This window comes from Saccoglossus kowalevskii, chromosome 4 (genome assembly GCF_978046115.1).
Source record: "Saccoglossus kowalevskii chromosome 4, keSacKowa6.1, whole genome shotgun sequence".
In the NCBI taxonomy this organism is placed as follows: domain Eukaryota; kingdom Metazoa; phylum Hemichordata; class Enteropneusta; family Harrimaniidae; genus Saccoglossus; species Saccoglossus kowalevskii.
Genome location: NC_140644.1, coordinates 43,621,752 through 43,644,189, shown reverse-complemented (window position 1 = coordinate 43,644,189; position 22,438 = coordinate 43,621,752). Strand labels below are relative to the sequence as shown.

Genomic DNA, 22,438 nt, shown 5'->3' with positions numbered 1-22,438 from the left:
CAAACCAGATCAAACACACCAATACATGTGCCTCATTTCTTTCAAACTCGTGCCTACAGTACAAACCAGATCGAACACACCAAAACATGTGCCTCATTTCTTTCAAACTCGTGCCTACAGTACAAACCAGATCAAACACACCAATACATGTGCCTCATTTCTTTCAAACTCGTGCCTACAGTACAAGACCAGATCGAACACACCAAAACATGACGAAGATTCAATGAGCTTGGTCTTTAATCATAGTTTTATTTCTCTGTCACTAAAACAACTGAACAGAATAATTTAATTTTGAATAAGGACCATTTCTACTGACAATGTGTGTTAGGGAAGAGTAGGAAATCAAACGGGCGGTGCACCGCGGTCATTACCGCGGTGGTGGTGGGTGCTCGCCGGTCGACCGCATTTTATGCAAATTTATGCATGGATTCCATGACCCCGGTTTACCGCGGTCGTGTGCGGTGGGCTCGCACAGCAATTCACACTTATTGTCAAGACCATTAATGAACACAAAGAACTGGGAAATTAAAAGGATCACAAAGTTCTAATGAAAAATTAAACCAATTTGGCTGAGCCAAAAGCTAGGAAACTAGTCTATAATAGTTCACATTACTTTATTTGCCTGAGCTTTGGAATAAAATCACAAAACGATCCAGAAAGACGTAGAGATCAACATAATATAAAATAAGATCGCATTATTTTATGAATATATATCATGCATGGTCTCAGAAAATGTTTAGAAAGATTAATGTTTCGCGTAGACCAAATATAATCACGCATAAGTATAAATTCAAAGTGTTTTAATACATTGGTGAGAGGTCGCATTTACGTGAACAAGAACATGCACTAAGAAGAAAAAGCAAGCCAAAGTCGAAACGGGGTGTACCATGGACTTGGTACAACATGCGTTGCGACAATTGAGTGATCGTCGACATCATTTTGGGGCACAATTGAACTTCAAGTACGTTGCGAAACTTGCTAGGCGGCGATGCTGACATCAAGTGTGTGTTGACCGAAGTTTGACCCCCAAGTCACGCACTGAACTGGCGCGTTACCTTAGCAACCCTTTTCTTTCTTGGTCCGCGCTTCGATCTCGTAAATTTGTTATCATATCCGGCGGTACTGTAATAACACAACTTGTATCCAACTCTGTATTGGCTTTGAATATTTCAACATCGTTTACTTTAATAGTGTGCTGCTTTTCTAATAACGCAAATATGTTTACAATATTGGACGGGCTCTAAATATTTCAACTTTGCAATGTATTACTTTTATAATAATTACGCAAACTAAGTTATTTTTATTATTGTTGGGACACTAACCCGGGCTATTAGGTCTGTGAATATTTCAATATTACCGACTTGATAATGCGTTGCATTCGTAATTATTGCGCAAATATAAACATGGGCGCATTTACTAGTAAATCATTGAAAAAGATAGTCAGGTCCCGGAGTCAGGTGTCTAACGAAAGTCGAGAAAATATTTTAAATACTTGTGACTCATCGGTGAATTATTTTATTCGAAATAAAGTGAATATGTAATATTAACCATACAATAACATACAACATACAATATCATATTTTTTTATAATAAACTCGCAGCGCACTTCGATCGCATTATTCACGTACATTTCGACTGAACTCTAATAACCACGTGTTTGAATTACGTGCGGCAATGGGCAATGACCTCAATGAGTTCACGCACTGACATTTAAATTCGGGCCACCCAGTTTGACGCAAAACGATATAGTTACTTAACATTTGTTCAAAAAATCGGAAACTCTTGCGAAGAGTTAACTGAAAGGCAACGTCGTTTTTGACCAAAAAAAAAACAAAAACACGTCAATACAAGATTATGTGTGCAAGGTTAGATTTATAGAACGTACATGACCGCTTAACTCTGTGTTTTTTTAATAATCATGTCGCACGTGAAACACAGGGGACATTTTAGTTCGTCCATTTCTTGTTTACCGATCTTGAACTTTTTGTCTGGAATGCGATACAGGCAAAGAATAAACATTAATGATACCCACCGTTGTCAAATCAACAAGAGGCTCGAATCAGGAAGGCTCGGCTATTAACTTCGTAAATAACATTCTTTTCATGTGGTAGACTTTATTCAAGTGTAACAAACGTAAGTGAAATGTATGGACGAGTCATAATACTCGTACCTTCGAAAGTTACAACTTTTACTCTTGGAATTGGTGATAAATACATGCATAAAATACAACATTGTTTCACGCAACAACAATTCGTATACAGCATTGGACTTATGGATTTTTATATTTATTTAATAAAATACGTGGGCCGATAATATTACTATATGCTTAGTATTTCCATGCCAGCGATGCTCGTAACCTGCTTGATTTAAAAACAGCTATTTGAAACAAAGACTCATGGAATTACAAAGGAAACTGTTAAGTACGTATTTCACACCTTTCCTACGACCGCGGTTGCAACCGGTATCGGTGGCCACTGCGGTAGAGACCCCTAATTATAAGCAGTCCGCGGCTCTCCCCGGTGTACCGCGGTGATTACCGCGGTGAACCGCCCGTTTGATTTCCTACTCTTCCCTTATATAGCATTTCTCTTTTTGTGGGACTGACATGCCTTAGAATATATTTCTATCATTTTATTGTAACAAATATATTGGCCTTTAATAGTGTACACATTTACATGTGTGTAAACAACAGAGTGGCGTTGTATACGATACATTATACAATAAATGCAATTTTGGTGTATATAGTGTAGGTGCTTATATGGAAAATGTACTTATAATAAGAGTAAATGTTTTTATTTATTATTGCCTTGGGAACCAGCAAATTTATATCAGAAGAGCACAAATTCACAAGTTGCGTACAAATTTTTCATTTATCTATTTCTTAAATACAAGTAGTTTTAAAATATACCATTGAGTTCCAGGGTTCAATAATGTTTGTTCAACAAAATTAAGAAAATAAATGCATACAACATTAAATATACTGAGTATATTTTTGTTATCATGTTAACAACAGTTTTTTTTATTGACTGTAATTTTTCAATATTTTGTGACATACTATTTCGAAATTAAGACTTTGAACTCTTCCCTGATGTCTATAGAAGATAGAAGGCACCGGTACTAACAAATTGGAGTGACGTCTATTCAAGAAATTATGCGGTATCGTAATCTGAAAATGCCCACAAATCTATTTGTAGATATTATTTATTGTGCATTATGTTGTGCAGTGTGTATTTTCGTTTGTGTAAAAGTATGTCAGTGTGTGAAAATTAGCATATCATTATCCCTTCAGGCCTTTGTTTTCTGAAAATGCCCTAATTAAAGCCACACCAAGACTTCACTATCTGAAGTCGCCCATTGAATTCTGGTGACCTTACCCTTTGTTATATAATATTATCATAGTTTGTTTCAATATGAATATGCATTGCCATAATTAATTTTGAATTCAAACAAATTTTGGGGTTGAAACAACAGTTGGAAAGCAGTCTACCGAATGTCCTTGATAGATGTAAATATCTTACAAAAACATTGGTGCCTAATTTATTTTAAGGGCATAATTTCCAGCTTTATTCAAAGTAATTCAGATATTTTAGTATAAAAACAAATGCCTCATCGCAAAAAAAAAGTGCTGCATTTAGACATGAGTAGATTCATAGAACATGCAAGATAACAGAAAATCTTACCTGGCTTTTGTCCAAGTATTTTGTACAGGTGTATGTCAAAACTTAATGATTCACTGAGACAAATATGAACTGCCTTATTATATTCATTGTGTGACTACTGTATTATTTGAAAATTAAAAAAAAAAAACGCCCTCTATGAATAGCTATCATGTTGCAAGCTCTGCTTTGTAATGCAAATCAACTTAAATAGTTAGTTGGTTTCCAGTGGAGGGAGAAGTCAACAGTACTGTTGCCTCCTGAGAATCTACATTTTCAAACACTGCAATCTTTGTTTCTAAAGTGCATTTTAAATTATTATAAAAGCTCTATCATTCTGTTCTAGTAGTTGAAACAAATTCCTGTGAGTTTTCATTTGTCGAATGAACTCTTTGTCAAATACAGAAGACTGTGGAATACTTTATTTTTGCTGGAATTAATTTTTGCTGAAAAGGCTTTTGGGGCGTTTTGTGTAGAATTTGGTTTCACAGATTTTTGATGAGTTTAATGTGAAATATAGGAAAATAAAGTATATTCGCTGGATTTTATTTTCATGGAATCATCCCTTCAGCGAAAATGAAGTATTCTACAGTACCTATTTTTGAGTACAATTTTCTTTATACTAACCATGCATGGCACAGTCCCTGTTAGTTATTGAATTTAAGATATATAGTTTTGTTTATAGTAATATAGCTGGAACACAAACATGTCAGGAACATGATTATGATGATTGAGAGATATTGCTCTGGAACAGCATTAAGGTAGAGATGCAGTTTATTTGTGAATTTCAATCAAAAATAGTTTTTTTCGTTTTTTATATAGATTTTTATCTAAAGAACATTCTGTGAAAATTTGACCAATGAATTCTTATTGGAACACCGTTAAAATTGCTGTTTATTTTCTGGTTAAAAATAAAAAACACTCACACGTGGCAATGTTATTGTACAATTGCCTAATTTGCATGAGTAACCAAATAACAGGACCTTTGACAATATGCAAATCGAGATTGTACAGGTCATAGTTCATTCAATTAACGCGCATGTGCAATTATTCTCAAATCAGTTCTCGCTCGCTGGCAAACCAAACATTATATTTCCTCAGCGTTTTTTCCTAATTTTTATCATTACATTATGCGTGGTGTGAAAAGAAAGAGGTAGAAAGAAGATTCAGATGATTTTTATGTCGGAAGAGGCAAAAGCTACACTGAAGGCATCAGCCCACCGAACGAAAAACAAAATCGATGTGAGCGTCCAAACATGACTTTCCCTGAAGGCATGAATCTGAGTTTCTGATTGACAGAGAGAATTTATTTTTAAATAATTGTTCTCAAAAAATAAACCGAGCATGTGAAGAATAATTTAACATTGTTTACAGTGATAACTGCTCATTGTCGAAACGAAGCTTACCCATTCACGGTAGTCACAATAAACATCATACTCTTGAATAGGCGTCAATGACTACGGTAAAACTTAAACTCTATTTTAGGCATCAGGAATGATTGAAATGTCCGAAAATGACGCCAAAATACACCTTAAAAGTCCCATTTTATTTTTTTTCTAAATCCCATCCCGAATTTACGGCAAAATCTGGTCCCTCAAATAAGGACCACGTGAGCTTTGATTCTAACCGGATATATTGCACTGGGTCGGGGAGATACAAACTTTTGTGTATCTTTTGTCCAATGGGTACCTGTACTTCGATCATTAGCAAGTTTTGCTAGGTGGTGCAAGACAGCTTTGTTTACAACCGGACGAACTCCGTTTAATTCAATGAAGCAAACAACTGACAATGCTAAAAAATAAATTGCAGAGGTACGCTAAAATTAATTGAAAACAACCAAATAATTTCAATGAAAAATAAATCACAGAGAGATACATTACGGTAACAACTCTTTTGACGCGCTGACCGCTTCTCCGCGTGTGATGTTTTGTTTTCCTTGTCATAATACTTACTGATTGATGATTTTGTTTTGATTTTTGAGTTTTTTAGCCTGCAACTCGGCCACGACCTTTGCTTTTTCCGTGAAAAATTGGGGAAGTTTACATCAATTTGACGGACATTCCATTCTTTTTAAACTAACGAAGCACACTTTTTAGCACTCCTATTTTTTTCATTTGCCGATTTCTATTCAGAAAAATTTGACCGCTCGAAAATGCACCTTAATTTTGCACTCTTAAAACATGTCAGATTTCCAACACTAATTATTTAAAACCGTTCGAAATTTTAAAACTTTTACGTTAGGAGCTGGAGCTCACTTCTTGCAGGCGACCTTCGCCGGTAGTACAACAGCATGTTTTATACGTACATCCGTGCGCTGATTGTCTGCGACTGTCTTAAAAAATCCCTGAATAAGGCGTTGCGAAAATCAGAAAAAATATAAAAATGCCTCCTTAAAAAACGAACAGAATTCAAATATTTCTTTTAACAAATATGTTGCAGTGGGTAAAATGGGATTGGAAACAATGAACAAAACTTAATTTTGCACTCTTAAAACATGTCAGATTTCCAACACTAATTATTTAAAACCGTTCGAAATTTTAAAACTTTTACGTTAGGAGCTGGAGCTCTCTTCTTGCAGGCGACCGTCGCCGGTAGTACAACAGCATGTTTTGTACATACATCCGTGCGCTGATTGTCTGCGACTGTTTTAAAAAATCCCTGAATAAGGCGTTGCCAAAAAAGGAAAAAATATAAAAATGCCTCCTTAAAAAACGAACAGAATTCAAATATTTCTTTTAACAAATATGTTGCAGTGGGGAAAATGGGATTGGAAATGATGAACAAAACTTAATTTTGCACTCTTAAAACATGTCAGATTTCCAACACTACTCATTTAAAACCATTCGAAATTTTAAAACTTTTACGTTAGGAGCTGGAGCTCTCTTCTTGCAGGCGACCGTCGCCGGTAGTACAACAGCATGTTTTGTACGTACATCCGTGCACTGATTGTCTGCGACTGTCTTAAAAAATCCCTGAATAAGGTGTTGCCAAAATCGGAAAAAATATAAAAATGCCTCCTTAAAAAACGAACAGAATTCAAATATTTCTTTTAACAAATATGTTGCAGTGGGGAAAATGGGATTGGAAACGATGAACAAAACTTCTGTGCCTCGCGTTTCGATTCTAGGATTATGCGATTATTCATTATTGTGCGTTCGCTTCCTGGAGTCGGTTCTCAATACTACATAAAAATCATCAAGGATAAATAATTTAATATCCCACTTTGTACTCTTCACGTTAAACCATAGGCTCTGAAATACTCGTACATTTTTTTATTGAAAATACATCGAAGAGAAGCCATGATGTTTTGATCGTGATAAAAGGTCACCTTCCTAGGACCGCCCCCTGTTTAATAATTCATGAGATGACGTCATATTTACTGGGCATTGCCATGTGTTTTTACCGACCCCATCAAAACACTGGTATGAATGACGCGTTTCTGATTTATATATTCAAGAGCAGTTGTTCTGGTCCAACGATTTTACATAAAATGTCTATGTCTATACGTTAACTTTCAATTTCAGTAGTCTAGAAAGTATGACAAAGTATGACAAAGCAGTAATTCCCGGTTTAACGCGCAAATATGCAAATTAGCCTTTTTCTCGTCTTCTATTTTTGGTGAATTCTTGGGGTTTGAATTAAAATAGCTGATAAACGCTTTGGCCATTTGCCTCGAAATTTTCACACATTATTGACAAGGTGTTCCTCCTTCAAAATGCGTCCGGACAGTTTATTACGGCGAGTGGAACAAAAAGTCCGCAATTAACATGGATATATAAATTATGCAAAAATAGAAAAGAGTGAACTTTGAGGTCATGCTGTGCGACTTTGAAAGCCGTTAGAGAGATGAGTGGACGCATTTGAATTAGTAGTATACCAAGGTATCCAGTGATATAATTTTACCCACAAATGGATTTGAAGTTTTTAAGCTAATTTTTTTTAAACCACTTTTGTCCAAAAAAGCATATTTTTGACCCAAAATCAAAAACGCATTCTGGATATTTAAAATAAAGACATGTTTTACAAAGTTTGTATAATAAGCTTTCAGAAAATATATAACATGTTGGATATATAATACCATCTTCATTGTCTAATTACTCAAATAAAAAGCAAGCCAAATAAACTGCATCTCTACCTTAATTAAAACAAAATTAGCCATTTTGAATAGATGTATAATGAATATATAAAATTTGAACATAATCATTCAAAGCATGTCAGAGATATGGCACTAGAGCTGCATTCATTAATACAAAATGGCCACAGGTCGGCCATTTTGAATCTAATCTGAAAAACAAAATTATTTGCATCAAGGTCCCATAATGTCTAATGTCTATACCAAGTTTGAACAAAATCCATCTGTAAACAGCCGAGAAATGCTTGATTTTTATGATTTTTTAGCACAAAAATGGCTGGGAACTGCTTGATTGTGATGATTTTTTAGCACAAAAATGGCCACCATTCGGCCATTTTTAATAGAATCGTCAAACCAATATATCTGTATATCTATGACATGATCTATAATAAATATTTAAAATTTGAACATAATCAGTCAAAGCAAGTCAGAAATACAGTACAATGTGCACACATGGACCAGAGGGCTCTCGCCATTGGCGAGGCCATGTCTCGCCAATGTCCAGTCAATGGCGTGCCAGTGGCAAGGTCATTAAAGGGCTCGCCCTCAAAAAGGCGAGCCCAAGCTCGGCGCGGCCAGTTAAATACGGCGCACCATATTTAACTTGACATGATCACGGGCGCGACCGGTATTACTTGGAACACCAAAACATAAAATATCACTTCAGCTTGGTTACACGAGTGTTGTTCGAAAAGTTCAAAAATGTTTGTTTTGTTGATTTCATCATTAAAATTTGTTAGATTGAATTATTTCCCCCGAGTGGACCTTAATCTTTACAGACCCGATCGTTTGATTGTGAGATTTGCGTTGGTATGTGTGCGTGTACATCTGATGTTGATTTCATATCATTGGTAGTTATAAAAATAAAACAAAACAAAAATACTGTGCCGAAACCTCAGTGACAACTCGAATTCCAAATATATGTTATAATGTTGTTTTGATGATATGCGAGTAATTTTGCCATGCATGTAAATCAGTCGGTCGCTGGTCCACCATTGTATTACCGATGTCTTGATTTACCCCTGCACCGATCTGTAAAACGGGTCTCATTATGTGACAGAAGAATCGTCACAAATTGTTTGTGTTCACTTAAATTCTAATGTATAAACCGTCATCACGACGTTCATAGGGGTAAAATGCTACGACAAAGTAAAATTGTTTGACGTGGAGCCATTGCGTGATGTACGTTTTCTTCACTGTTCAGTCAGAGGTCAATGACAATGTATGTTTTCGAATTAGATAATATAATAAGTGTTTTAACTAAGACATAACCGTCAAGTTCTCCCTGTCCCATGTATGTAAATGTGTCGAAATGGACGTAGTGTGAGTGGCTAGTGCTAGTAGCACTAATCCGAAAAAGTACTAGATCTAGTGCTAAAATGGCACTAGATCTAGCGCTACAAGTCATTGAAAATGACACAGTCCCCGTTTTTTTCTCTTTGTGCTCGTCATATTAAAGCAGAGGGGTTGTCGCGAGCGTGTCCTTGAAACTTGAGTTCCAAGTGGCGTACACAACAGATTGTTTATATACATCAAAACATGTGTTTCGTGTCATTGTAATATGGCCAAAATAAAAACAGTCGTTATTCAGCCATCTTTGATTTGATTATGAAACACACTGATATGTATGATGTATGTGCCAAATACGAATGAAAATGGTACATAAATTGTGGAAATATAGTAGTAAGGCCAAAAAGTCAGATGGCTGTCAATCGGCCATCCTTGACCAGATTTTGAAACAAATTGTCATGGACATGCATCCTAACCTGTATAAAGTACATGTTTGTGCCAAATTTGAATGAAAACTGACAGAGAACGTCCAAGATACTGCATAAAAACAAAAACAAGATGCCTGCCAATCGACCATCTTTGATCCAATTGCAAAATAATTCGTCATGGACATGTATCCTAACATGTATAATCTATGTACCAAGTTTGAATGACAACTGACAAAGCATGTCCAAAATACAACATTTTCAAAAAACAAGATGGCTGCCAGTCGGCCATTTTGCATCGAATCGCTAAACCACTGCATGTACATATGTCCCACATAAGGTACTAGGCACATGCAAAGAATGAACGAAATCGGTTCACAGGATTCTGAAATATGACGTTGGACAGACTGACGCACAGACAGACGGACGGTTGGACGGACAGACTCAGGAACTCGCGGACGGTCGGGACATGTATCCTAACATGTATGATCTATGTACTAAATTTGAATGAAAACTGACAAAGCATGTCCAAAATACGACATTTTCAAAAAACAAGATGGCTGCCAGTCGGCCAATTTGTATCGAATTACTAAACCACTGCATGTGCATATGTCCCACATAAAGTACTAGGCACATGCAAAGAATGAACGGAATCGGTCCACAGGATTCTGAAATATGACTCTGGACAGACTGACGCACGGACGGACGGACAGACGGACGGACACACGGACGGACGGACACACGGATGGACAGACGGACAGACTTAGGAACTCACGGACGGTCGGGGACATGTATCCTAACTTGTATGATCTATGTACTAAATTTGAATGAAAACTGACAAAGCATGTCCAAAATACAACATTTTCAAAAAATAAGATGGCCGCCAGTCGGTCATTTTGAATCGAATCGATAAACCACTGCATGTGCATATGTCCCACATAAAGTACTAGGCACATGCTAAGAATGAAAGGAATTGGTCCAAGGGATTCTGAGATATGACTCCGAAAGAACGCACAGACGCACGGACGGAGACCGAATTATAAGTCCCCGTTTTCGGACTTCGTCCGAACGGGGACTAATAACAAATTTGATTGAATGAAATACAGAAATATCATCACGACCAGTGTGGAGCATAACAAATGTTTTATGTGTACTGAATTATTGCAAAAAACTGTTTTACCATAGTTGTTATTCTGCATGATGTGTTGGTTCTGATAGGGACCATTTGATTTGTGCGCGCAAAGGTACTGTAAAAAACTCTAAAATTTCAACCCCTCTAAAAAATTCACCCTCCTGGCTATTTGCCGGGTTTCCGTTTTGTTTTTTATTGGCTCCGGGTTTTCGACTTCATTCAGAGTTGCCTGTTTATTCTCTCTCGAAAATTTCGACCGGAAAAAAAATCTGCGCTGTTGCGTAGTTTATTCGTGGAACAAAGAACAAACATGGCTTAGTTATTCAGTTTAATATTCCGTTGAAAAAGAGGTCAACCTGCTACTGATCGCATCCCTTTGTTATGCATGCCACAGTGTAAAACACTGTTCATTTCTTATATTTTTCGTACTACAGTCCGCATTTCAGCTACTGACCTACAATGACGCAGCCAGAGAATCGTTTTGAATTTACCCGTCATCGACGTGAGTGCCCAAACGGGACATTCCCCGAAGACGTGAATCCGAGTTTCTGATTCGCTGAGAGATTTGCCACCGAAACTTGATACATAACAATCTTGCAGCAATGTTTATGATCGTTTGCGTAGAGTATTTCCCGGGGTGCGTCTGTGTGTAATTTTATTTCAATAAACAATTTGATTAGGTGCAAGTGTATAATTACAGCCAAAACAAAGTAAGCTTGGACTTTCAGTTGCGAGACGGTACAAAACAAACGCAGAGAGTGATACATTTCGAGAACAAAATAAACGCAATCAAAGGCACCAGACATTGCACGTGCATTTGCCCACTGGCAACAAATCAACCTATTTTACATACTCTCGCATTGTGTGCACAAAGTACGTGTTTCACTCAGTGTTTGAACGACAGTGTCATTGGAGAAAAAAAACGATGTTACAGTACTGTGCTGTACCAATATATGTTGAGTGAAAAAATTGCCTTGACTTTCAACATGAGCTTTGTTTCTATAACCGGATATACTGCATTGGGTCGGTGAGATACTAACTGTCTCAGTTGCAAAACTTCCATGTATCTTTTGTCCAATGGGTACCTATACTTCGAACATTCGCAAGTTTTCCTAGGTGGTGCGAGACAGCTTTGTTTATCCCCGGACGAACTCCACGTACTAGACAATGCTATTTTGGATACGTTTTGTTGAGCTGTACATGCTTAGTATGGGATTGACAACGGCACATATGTCCTACTTCGGAAAGTTTGGCATAAATAGCTGTCAGACAGAAAGAAATTTCACTTTTAGTTTTCTCGTTCGTACGAAAAACAGCTTGCTCTCTTTCAACGTATTCTCGGTATAACCCATCATCATGCAGCGCATTGAATCCTTTTTTAGCAAGGCTACGGTGGACTGTCCACCGATACCTCGCACCTTGTTACTCGCACCGTTGCCAAAGAAACCAGAGAAGCAGCAACAAAGAAAAGGGGCGTCTATAAGTCATATTCTATACAGAAACGTAAAGAGATATTAGATGAGGCAAGTGTCATTGGTTTTAATGCGGATGCCAGGTTGTACAATCTTCCACCTTCCACTTTGAAGACGTGGAAAAAGTACACATTTGATTCAGCTCGACTGACCAAAACTGGGCGGCGTATTGGTAGCGGTCGCAACATCTGATACCCGAGAGAGATGGATGATCAGATTTTAGGCTGGGTGCTTGAGCAACGAGACTTACAGTTGCCGGTAACAGTCGATGCGATATGCATGTACGCACTTCAGCTAGTACGACCAGTGCAGCCCGACTTCAAAGCATCAAAAGGTTGGTGTCAAAAATTCATTCCTTTATATTTAAAGGAAAGCGACAACTTGACATCGACCATCCCGCAGGTTTCGTCGTGACTGTACAGGAGAAAGGGTGGATGGACGAGGCGTTGATGATACGATGGATAAATGAAATATGGTTGCCATACACCGAACGCAAGTATTCGATGTTGGTACTTGATTCATTTCGTGCCCACAAGACCAGCGCCGTTAAAAGCCAACTTCGACGTGCAAACTCCTTGTTAACTGTAATACCAGGAGGGTGCACATCAAAGCTTCAGCCACTAGATGTCTGCCTAAATAAGCCATTTAAGGCAGAATTACGTAAATCATGAACATCATACATGCAAGAGACAGCAGAAAAAGCCGTTCTGGGTGACACCCAATGCCAATTAGCAACTGCAAGCAAACAGACCGTTGTGAATTGGATAACATCAGCCTGGCAAAAGTTAAAAGCCCAACCCGTGATGGTATGCAAATCGTTCAAAGTCTGCGGAATCAGCAACGCCTTGGACGGAAGTGAAAATAATATCACTCACAGCCACCAAGCGATGACTGACATCCTTGCCGGTATTTTTGACGATACTGATGACACCGACGATGAGCCATGGTTTGAGGGTTTTCCTGACACGCCTTAATTACTCAGCAGATTATCTGCACAAACAAAACAGCCCTTTTCAGGGCCACCCACATCCTCCAAAAAGAGATATACCGTACCATTTCCCGCACACAAATAATCACACACTCACTGCTACTCCCGCAGTAAATAAAAAAAATGAGATTGTTTTATAATAATAAAATAAATACATCAAATTGCATGCTATTATCCGTTCGTTTAATTCAATATAACAAACAACTGTTAATGCTGAAATAAATTGCAGAGGTACGCTAAAATTAATTGAAAACAAGCAATTAATTTCCATGAAAAATAAATCACAGAGAGAGGTAACTTGATACATGACCTATTGACCTACTAGTTTTGTGCTGACCTCTTCTCGTGTCTTGATGTTTTGCTTTCCTTGTCATAATACTCACTGATTGATGACTGTTTTGATTTTGAGTTGTTCAGCCTACAACTCGGTTACGACCTTTGCTTTTACCGTGAAACATCGTGGAAGTTTACGTTAATTTGACGGACATTCCATTTTTTTAAAAACTAACGAAGCACACTGTCTATCATCCCCATTTTTGCATTTGGTGATTTCTGCTCTTAAAAATTCAACCACTCGAAAATGCACCTTGATTTCGATCTCTAAAAACACGTCAGATTTTCGACACAAATTACTTAAAACTGGCCGAAATTTTGTAATTTTTACGGTATACGAGTTATTTAATACCGTATTGGTATCCAATGTTATCGAGAGGAGTGGCGAAAAGCTTTCAGAAAAATACTCTCGTTTTCTTGGCTGCAGAGAATAAATCAGTGTAGCAATTAATTCAGCAGCAGAAAACCTTTTTTTCTTCACTCTGGTTGTGGTCAATGTCTCGTCCAGTTTGTATGGCTGGTCACCCACTATCTACACGCCGTCGACGTAGTGGCGAGACCAAACAGCAAGAACCCTGTATATGCTTTAACTGTAACTGTAACTGCAGCAGAGGGAACCAACCACAAATGTTTAAATTTACTTTCTTTTATGGCCATGTCGACTTTGGTACTGAGACACTCTCAAGCAGTGAATAAGTTATTACAAGAGACCATTTGTACCGGTCTTTTTGGCAGTCTCACTGCGACGTTTACGTTTATAGCAGGCGGCTATATGTTAAGAAATGTCGCTCTGTGTAAACTTGCTCCAATTTTTATTATTGACAGAAAAACAGTTCTTCCACGTTTTTTTAAAAATAAAACATCTGCTGTTCATAGTATTATCAAGACCGTTGGCATGTTTTAGTTTGGCAAACAAACTTTTCAAAAAAAAAAGATGTTTTCCTGAAACTTTCGAACGGTCTGGAAATCACCCCAGACTGGGAATGGTCAACTAGACACACATACAAACATCATATTTTTCACCCGTTTTTCGCAAAAACTGTCATCCAAAATAATAATATTTTGTATTTGAATCCGAAACTGTCTGTAAATCATTCCTAGGTAAACTTGATGAACATAAGTGTGTCTTTGGGGCCAAATGGGTGAACTATGTTAATCATCTCACCGTTGCGTGAATTTTTTATTTTTGATTGGCCAAGAGACTTTAGGCAAAAAAAAACAAAACGAATCTGACGACGTTCGTGCTTGACAAAATTATTGTAAAGTAAAAACAATTCACCTGTGCGTACTAATGGGGGTTACCATTTTTTGACAGCCTGCTACGACAAACAAGGTTTTACACATGACGTTTTAAATAAATTAGAGGTGGGGATACATTGTTTGAAATTGTTGGTCCTTTTTTGTTTATCTCATCCGCTCCTGTTTGTTTCCAAAATTAGTCGTTTGCATATCAATATGTCATTTTTCAAATTTGTTTGCAATTTCTTCTTATTTTTTGATTACCCTACATTGTTACAAACAGAATTGTGTGTGAAAGCTACCCACTGGCGTCGATTAACAGGCTCCAAAAACTATTTCTGTGACTTCGTGTTTTCTGATATTTTTTTTCAAATTATTAGCGTCTTTTAACAAAAATAGTGTATGTTTAGTGTCATTGGATTAACGCAAAACCACAGTCCCTCCCTTGTTGACGGACTGTGACTAACCACAGCTCTAACATAAATACCTCCATGGTTCAGGCAAACTATTATTATTTTCCAACATGTGACCTTTGGGATTCAGTACGTTACTTTTTAAAATGTGGCGCATGGATACAACTGCCGAGACGCATCCACTGAACTAATAGGAAGCGTGAATCTTTTTTAGTTACTGTGCGTGAGTAAACAGCGTCTTAGCACAGTAATAATTGTGTAATTTATTTATTTTTTCAGAGCGTGCCAAGCTTTAACCTTGACAACTCTAAAATATATATACTAGTGCGTTACTGGGGCTTTCTGTATCCATTTTGATTGAAAGCTGAAAACAAGTATGCCAATTGTGACAATAAATGCAAGGGCAGCAAACACGCCATTATTTTTCATCTCTCGTGCGAACGACAAACAATCGCAACCTTCTGATGTTCAAAGCACAACTTACAATTAGTTCTAAGTGGGCGTCAAATAAAAAATCTCTTTTCGAGACACCATTTAATAATTCAACAGGGATTTTTAATTTGAAAACGTCTTGCATAATTTCCTAGACGTGAGGTGCCGACCATGTGGTTTTTTATTGACCTCTGACTGAACTGTGAAGAAAACGTACATCGTGCCTATGTGATGCCACCACGTAATTTAAATGAACAATTTTACTTTGTCGTGGCATTTTACCTCTTTAAACGTCGCAAATGCCTTGAATATAATTATAGAGAGTTATAGTTGGAATTTAGACGAGTAAATAGGTTTGTGACGATCATTATGTTGTGTAATGAGACCTGTTTTACAAGATCAGGGTAGGGTGATTCGGTGTGACATTTGTTATCTTACAGTGAACCCTGGTCAGTTCACGCATCAAATTCAGACTCGCAAATTATCGATTTCATATTAGGAAATCGGGATGCCATTGAGTTTTAATTTAGCAACTATAACACTACTTGTATGCAAGACAAGACAAGCAGAACAGGACAGGGTACACAACAATTCAATCCATGGTTAACTTTTTCAGTAACCGTCTCCAACTCACAAATCAACACACACGCACAAATTTCAATGTTTAATTTACCACTGGCCACGGTATTTGCAACACATTACACAATTTATTCGTTATTTAATCTACATTCATAGACAACAATGTAAGAGCACTGATACTAAGTTTTCTGTTGTGATGAAAAAAAACATTGGTCGCGCCTGTGATCGCGTCAAGTATAATAAGGTGCGCCGTATCTGACTAATCGCACCGAGCTCGACCTTGGGCTCGCTTCTTTGAGAGCGAGCCTTTCAACAGCCTGGCCACTCGTACGCCACTGACACGCCATTGACGAGACATGGCCTCACCATGGTCTCGCCACTGGAGAGAAAATTGGAACCTTGTGTGCACATTGCACTGTATGACACTAGAACCACATTCATTAAAACAAAATGGCCGCCAGTCAGCCATTTTGAATCTTATCTGAAAAACAAAATGATGTACATCAAGGTCCTATAATGTTTAACGTATATACTAATTTTGAACAAAATCCTTCTGTAAACAGCCGAGAAATGCTTGATTTTTAGGATTTTTTGCACAAAAATGGCCGCCATTCGGCCATCTTGAATCAGATCAAGAAACAAATTGATGTGCATATGTATAATATCATGTATGATGTATGTGTGAAGTTTGATTGTGATTGGTCCAGGCATTTCTAAGATACAGGTCCAGGCGCGCGCACGCACGCACGCACAGACACGCGGAGGTCAAAATATAAACAAACAGGGCGGAGACTCAGTGTCAGAGAAATAGCGCCCGATAACACAGGCTTTTAACGGTTAAATTCTATGGTCACAAAACCGTGAAAACAATTATTACCTTTGGGAGTGGTGGCTGAATTATTAGAACAAAAACGGAAATTATATTTTGAGAGGCCATTATCTCAAATATAATTTGAGTGGTTGAATCATAAAAACGAGAAAGAAACGCTGATTTTGAGACAAAAAAGTGCCGACGGCCGTTACATGCACCACACCAGCACCACACAGTAAAAGAGTTTATTGTAGTGTTTTGTGAACAATGTCTCAGTTCATTCTCGCTGCCTCGAAAAAAAATATACTCGCCCAATCATTCTGTCATGGTACGCAGGTTTATCTTATTCAGGATTTGATGGTCCTGGTACAATTCCGTTTTTATTTCCCAATAGTATGAGCGTCGTCAAATTCATGGTGCTAAAATTACAGAACGTTTTTTCTCGCCGAAAGGTATTTGGCCAATCAAAAATCATAATTCACGCATCAGTGAGGTGATTAGCATATGACACCAATTTGACCACAAAGAAGCACTTAGAGTATAATTTTCAGACGTTTCAAAAAACAACTTTCGTAAATTAATTTTCCAAACTAAAACATGGCTACATTTTTAAAAATAGGCCAATGTTGCTCAACGGCTATTGTACAAAAAAAATGAGTGCGTATATGCCACAACTTTTCGTTTAAATTTGTACTTTTAAATGAAATATCGCCAAACAACCACACAAAGTTGTCAATGGAATAATAAACACATGTATGCCTAACACCAAAGCATTGGAAGTAGTGGTTAGTTGAAATTCAATTTTTAACCAAAAATGACAAAAATATTTGCCAAAATTGGAGAATTAAAGATATGGCCATGGGATGAACAAATCTAGTAGATGTCAACACAAGGTACATACACACCAAGTATCAAAGCATTCAGGCAACCGGTTTTGAAGAAGAAGTCGAAAATAGAATTTATGACCAAAAATGACCATTTTAAAATATTCTGAACTGAAATCGGGTTGGGTCGTAACAGCCGTTTTATTTTCATTATTTCCGCCTTAAGTTTCTACCCTTCTACTGTCGATGGGTCCCAAAACTATTTTATCAATTATTTTGAGGGTGATTGTCCGAAATAGGTCAATTTTACGAGAAAACCATGCGAAATAGGAAAACTATGACGCCTCGTGGCATCACGATGACTTATTCAACATGGCGGCAAACACGGGGATTTCGCTGTAGTTTTCCTGCGGTTTTCGTCTTGAAATTGGCTAATTTCGGACCATCGCCCTCAAAATAATTGATGAAATAGTTTCAGGACCCATCAACAGTAGAAAGGTAGAAACTTAAGGCGAAAATAATGAGAGAAAAAAAACGGCTGTTACTCGCAAAGGATGGAACTGTAGCTCCATGGTTTTGCGTTAACACCACGACGAACGAAACAACCGACAGCGAAACCAAGTGAGCTACAGAACTGCAGCTAGGTTCAACCACGGTTTCGTTCAACACAATGGCAACAGCAGACTGCAACCTCCAACTTTCGGAAAGGACTTCTGCCAGTCACTAAATTCCACGCAAACATGATTTTGTCTGTCCCAAGAGTTCCACAACATCCATAACCACTTTAGTTCTGTCTTTGGAAGGAATTCAGTCGATTTAACAGGAGAATCGACCTGCCCACACAGACGGAAACAATTTGACTGTCCGACATAGGAATGCACAGACTTATTCATAAACAAACTAGTTATTCCAACATCATACTATAGATGGCACTCTCACTATGGACCGCCACAGTAGAGTGTTGGGCGGCTAATTTGCATAACTTTTGGCAGATCGACTTCTCATGAACAAATTACTATCTACACTCATCAAGGCATCAAAACACCAAAACACCAAAAATCGAGTCAAATGGTTCGGCGTTTTTTGAGAAGAAGTCGTGCACAGACAGATAGATGGACGACAGATGCAGGACAGAAACCCATCCCATACTGGGCCATAGGTCCACTGAGCCAAAAATAGCATATTTCAACAAACAACAAGCAGCCTTATCGGCTGAGATAGCTCCGCTGTTAGCAATGCACATTTCAATTAAAGAACTGAAGACATCATTAGAAAATGAACAATATGTATAGTATCAAAGCAATCGGACTTGCAGTTTTTAACAAGAAATCGAAAATATAACTTTTTACCAAAAATGACAAAAATATTCACCAAAATTAGAGAATTGAAGATATCATCACAAAATGAACAAATCTGAGAGAGGTCCACATGTAGTACCTATATATGTAATACTAAAGCAATCAGACTATTGGTTTTTTACAAGAAGTCGAAAATATCACTTTTTACCAAAAATGACAAAAATATTCACCAAAATTATAGAATCGAAGATATCATCACAAAATGAACAAATCTGAGAGAGGTCCACATGTAGTACCTATATATGTAAATATCAAAGCAATCAGACTATTGGTTTTTTACAAGAAGTCGAAAATATCACTTTTTACCAAAAATGACAAAAATATTCACCAAAATTATAGAATTAAAGATATCATTACAAAATGAACAAATCTGAGAGAGGTCCACATGTAGTACCTATATATGTAATATCAAAGCAATCAGACTATTGGTTTTTTACAAGAAGTCGAAAATATCACTTTTTACCAAAAATGACAAAAATATTCACCAAAATTATAGAATCGAAGATATCATCACGAAACGAACAAATCTGAGAAAGGTCTACATGTAGTATCTAAATATGTAATATCAAAGCAATTGAACTATTGGTTTTTAACAAGAAGTCGAAAATATCACTTTTTACCAAAAATTACAAAAATATTCACCAAAATTAGAGAATTGAAGACATCATCACAATATGAACAAATCTGAGAGAGGTCCACATGTAGTACCTATATATGTAATATCAAAGCAATCAGACTTGTGGTTTTTAACAAGAAGTCGAAAATATCACTTTTTACCAAAAATGACAAAAATATTCACCAAAATTAGAGAATTGAAGATATCATCACGAAACGAACAAATCTGAGAAAGGTCTACATGTAGTTTCTAAATATGTAATATCAAAGCAATTGAACTATTGGTTTTTAACAAGAAGTCGAAAATATCACTTTTTACCAAAAATTACAAAAATATTCACCAAAATTAGAGAATTGAAGATATCAACATGAAATGAACAAACCTAAGAGAGGTCTACCCAAGGTACATATACACCAAGTATCAAAGCATTCAGGCTTGTAGTTTTCAAGAAGAAGTCAAACAAGCAGCCTATCGGCTGAGATAGCTCCGCTGTTAGCAATGCACATTTCAATTAAAGAAGTGAAGACATCATTAGAAAATGAACAATATGAATACATGTAGTATCAAAGCAATCGGACTTACAGTTTTTAACAAGAAGTCGAAAATATCACTTTTTACCAAAAATTACAAAAATATTCACCAAAATAAATTAATTAGAGAATTGAAGATATCATCACAAAACGAACAAATCTGAGAGAGGTCCACATGTAGTACCTATATATGTAATATCAAAGCAATCGGACTTACAGTTTTCAACAAGAAGTCGAAAATATCACTTTTTACCAAAAATGACAAAAATATTCACCAAAATTAGAGAATTGAAGATATCATCACAAAATGAACAAATCTGAGAGAGGTCCACATGTAGTACCTATATATGTAATATCAAAGCAATCGGACTTGCCGTTTTTTTTAAAGAAGTCAAAAATACCACTTTTTACCAAAAATGACAAAAATATTCACCAAAATTAGAGAATTGAAGATATCATCACGAAATAAACAAATCTGAGAGAGGTCCACATGTAGTACCTATATATGTAGTATCAAAGCAATTGGACTTGCGGTTTTTAACAAGAAGTCGAAAATATCACTTTTCACCAAAAAATGACAAAAATATTCACCAAAATTAGAGAATTAAAGATATCATTACAAAATGAACAAATCTGAGAGAGGTCCACATGTAGTACCTATATATGTAATATCAAAGCAATTGGACTTGCGGTTTTTAACAAGAAGTCGAAAATATCAGTTTTTACCAAAAATGACAAAAATATTCACCAAAATTAAAGAATTAAAGGTATCATTACAAAATGAACAAATCTGAGAGAGGTCCACATGTAGTACCTATAGATGTAATATCAAAGCAATTGGACTTGCGGTTTTTAACAAGAAGTCAAAAATATAGTTTTTACCAAAAATGACAAAAATATTCACCAAAATTAGAGAATTAAAGATATCAACATGAAATGAACAAACCTAAGAGAGGTCTACCCAAGGTACATATACACCAAGTATCAAAGCATTTAGGCTTGTAGTTTTCAAGAAGAAGTCGAAAAAGTAAAACATTGACACGGACGACGACGACGGACAATCACTCATATGATAAGCTCCGCTCGACAAAGTCGACAGCGGAGCTAAAAAGTAAAACATTGACACGGACGACGACGACGGACAATCACTCATATGATAAGCTCCGCTCGACAAAGTCGACAGCGGAGCTAAAAACACAAGTGGAGATAATGGCTAATTTGCATAACCATTCACTCATTAAAAAGTTTGCTAATGCTCATAATTAAAATGGCTGTAACAGTTCCAAATTTAAACCTATTATCGTTTTGCAAAAAGTTAAACATAGTGCAAAATATGGAGATCCCGTCATTACTTTTTTGTCACCATTTTTCTTTTTTATTATTTATGTACAGCTTGCTAAATCTTGCTAAGCATTCAAAAGAGAGAATGTTTGTACCAGTTTCTATATTTTAAAATCGTCTTTTGAGTATGTTCCACTATTCACAATGCTGTGAAATTTTAACAGTCTATAGCCAAGACTGTTTGAATAATAAAAAGCAAAAAAAAAGAAAATTCACTCTCAAGTGCCCACGAACCTGCATCTATACATTAATTAAAATTTGCTCAATAGTACATGAGAAACATGTAAAAATGCTTGAAAATTAGTTAATTAATATGCAAATTAAGTGAGTAACATGTATGGATTTCAACCAAAAACTAATCAGGTCTGAGCATTATCCCAAAGCATATATGTACCAAGTTTCAATAAAATCTGATAATTGGTTCTTGAGATATCAGTGTAACAATTACACACACAGACACACTAACCGCAAAGAGTCCCAATTGTGTGCTTATACTAGAGTCAAATATTGAAACTTGTGTGTTTAAGCAAAGTTTGCTATTAACAACGTACTGATTTCAAAGTGTTTTATGAGAATTACTATTATTATGAATTAGGGTAGTTGGCTAACCAAATAACAAATATTATGTGGTCCCTATATGTAAGTAAGGATTATTTAATATTTTTATATATATTTTGTCTTGGTTGTAACTGTTTTTCTTTTTTTCCTTGCATACAAAGACTGTTTTGCAAATACTAGTGTCATAAATCATGTTTAAAATTGTTTACATTACTCAGTTGTGAATTTCTGTAAAATCTTATTCAAAGTCTGCCATAATTTTGTGACGTTTTCATAACTATAAATCTGATCATAAAAATAGGAACCAAA

General features: G+C 36.5%; 1 protein-coding gene across 1 annotated transcript in view; it reads right to left on the bottom strand.

The window, feature by feature from the left end:
• Positions 1–22,438, bottom strand: part of LOC102804467 (uncharacterized) — a 55,787-nt gene that overhangs the window by 29,850 nt on the left and 3,499 nt on the right. The window lies entirely within an intron of this gene.